The sequence below is a fragment of the Pinus tabuliformis genome, chromosome 7, assembly GCF_031772625.1.
Source record: "Pinus tabuliformis cultivar Carrire ecotype Pingquan chromosome 7, CPIR1, whole genome shotgun sequence".
Taxonomy (NCBI): Eukaryota; Viridiplantae; Streptophyta; class Pinopsida; order Pinales; family Pinaceae; genus Pinus; species Pinus tabuliformis.
The window spans coordinates 405,703,779-405,706,667 of record NC_142293.1 but is presented as its reverse complement, the minus strand read 5'-3'; positions in this window follow the sequence as shown (position 1 = coordinate 405,706,667).

Genomic DNA, 2,889 nt, shown 5'->3' with positions numbered 1-2,889 from the left:
GGAGTTGTAAGCAGGTACATGAACAATCCAGGAAGGGAACATTGGATGGCAGTGAAATGGATTCTCAGATATTTGAGAGGTACCACAAATCAGGCATTATGCTTTGGTGGTTCAAACATATCCCTACAAGGATATGTTGATGCATATATGGCAGGTGACAGAGATAATAGGAGGAGCACTACAGGATATGTATTTACTGTCGGAGGAACAGCTGTCAGTTGGGTTTCAAAAATCCAAAGTGTTGTTGCACTTTCAACAACAGAAGCAGAGTATGTTGCTGCTACAGAGGCTAGTAAAGAAATGATTTGGTTACAAAGGTTTATGGGTGAATTGGGTAAGGAGCATGATATGGGCACGTTATACAGTGATAGTCAAAGTGCCATTCATCTTGCAAAGAACTCAGCATTTCATTCCAGGACAAAACACATACAGCTCAAGTACCATTTCATACGATCAGTGTTGGAAGATGGAGAGTTGAAGCTGGAAAAGATACACACTAGCCAGAACCCTGCAGATATGCTAACAAAAGTTGTAACCAGGGAGAAACTGAGAATATGCTCAGTTTCAGTTGGTCTTCAAGGATGACGATGAAGATGAGAAACAGCCAGAGGAGTCATTGTCCAGCAAATGGAGCAGCGGTGGAGTTGCTACTATCAGTCTCCAAGTGGGAGATTGTTGGGTGTGGAGCCTGATTATCTTCTACAGTACCGGCATATTGGACCCCAGTTCAAAATGGGGCGGAAACGCCGCCCGTAAAATGATCGCTGCTGTGGGGGGTCCAGGGGGGGGCGGCAGCAACTTTTGGGAGCCCCCCCTGGCGGGGGGTTTCGGGGGTAGCACCCCCGAAGCTAAAAACAGCTGTAAAATTGCCTTGTAAAAGTATAGTAATTTCTAGTCAATCTGGGCCATTCATTAGGCGGATGATCTGACGGTAGAACTTATGTTTAGTTTAGGGTTTTTTGCCCTAGAAGGAAACCCCTCTCTTTATATGAGGGCATTGTATTTGAGGCTGTAATATAGATGTGTATTCAGTGAGCGAGAAACATAGAGGTGAGACTGTGAGAGAAAACAGAGGATATTACAGAGGTTTTGCTGTAGGTTGTATCTCTTCATTTTGCTGGATAATAGAAAGGAAGGACTGGCTGTTCGGGGTGGACGTAGCCCAAATTGGGTGAACCACGTATATCTGTGTCTCTCTTGTTTTGTGCATTTTCTGTGTTTATATTTCTGCAATATTATATGTGTTCCATTGCTCCGTAATATATAATTTTCTAACATGCCCTTGGATACGACTTCTTCGTATGCAACTCTGGTTAGGAAAGGGGCACTGCCCTTATCTTCCAAACCATGGACCTGCTCCTCTTCTTCGTATTTCTCCTCTTCCATGACTATACTCTGAAAAAGGGTCTTCACCCTTTTGTCTTCGTTTGTATCTCTGCTTTTCTGCAAAATCTGCAACTACTCCTGTGCTCCTCTGTATGGATTGGGCTTTGGCAGAGTAAAGGAACAAGGAGCTCCTGCTTCCTCAGAATACCGCTAAGCTCTTAACTTGGAAACTTCAAAGGCCAAAGACTAAATCACCCTGGCCATTTTGTCGATCCTATGATCTAAGTATGATGAGAACCCATCCCTCTGCAAGTTCCCAAACTCAGTATAATCATAGAGCAGATCTTCTTTGTCCCCCCAGTGCTCAAGGAACACATCACCTAAGGTCTCGATGTCTGCAATAGACCTAGGGGGTAAATTTCCAAACCAATTTCTAGCCTCCCCATCTTGGCTTTGCACAAAAACCCTCATCAACACATCATCGTCATTGATATTCAGGTCAACACCATAGCTGTAAAACGACTCAAGGTGCTCTTCAGCTGTTACTCCTTCTGTACCAGTAAACTTAGGCATGTATTTTTGATAATCTCCTACAGGCATGGAATTCAACAGGATAGGCAAGACCAGGGGTTCATACCTAGCGACAATGATTCTTTCCATCCTTGTAAGAGCTCGTTGGCTTGCCATGACTGAGGAAAATAAAAGGCTACTGGTAGATTGAGTGGAATGTATCAATGAGAAGGATGAAAGAGACAGAGGAACACGATAGACAGCATGGAAGCTTCTTTCAACTGAGGTGCGAAAGGGAAATGAATGAACGGGAGCAGTATGAATCTCTGAAGGTGAACTTCACTAACAGAGACACATAAAAATTCTTTAAGGCTTACCTGATCCTGATGCTCCCTTCCACAAAGTTTCTTCTGCTTATCAATCTTCTCAGGATCAGGCACTGGCCAGCTAATGATTTCTGAAGATTTCTCTGAGCAAGCTTCACGAACTAGACGAGAACTTCAATGTGGAGTCGCCAAAGGATGCCCTTCCTCCAGTGGAGTTTCCAGATAGATAATTACAACCAAAATCTGTGTTCAAACCTTGTCTGTCATCAAAGTTTGAAGCTATGTCATTCTCCCAGGGAAGCTGAGCTTCGATTCTCCTCTCCCGGGCAACGGTGCCATTTAATGTTATCACCCCAAGAAACTCACCTAGGTTGCATATCGGTGATGCTCGGGAACATTACAAATTCAACCAAATATAGTTGGATAAATGGTGGATGAATGGAACAAATGCTACATATTCAAGCCAGATAACCATTTCTACTATGATTGACCCCAGACATGGGTGAACACCCCCAGACTACAAGGCTTTTAACCACCTATTACTCATAGTTTGAGGATAAGGTGATAATGGAGAATACTGACCACACTAGCAGATGCACAGGACCCTGTGATGGTCGGCTGCAACTAGTGAAGAGGTTTGTAAATCTAGTTTCTAATGCACAGACAGGATGACAGCTCTCTATTCATTAAACAACAGAAACCTGCACACATGTTCTATGATACATGC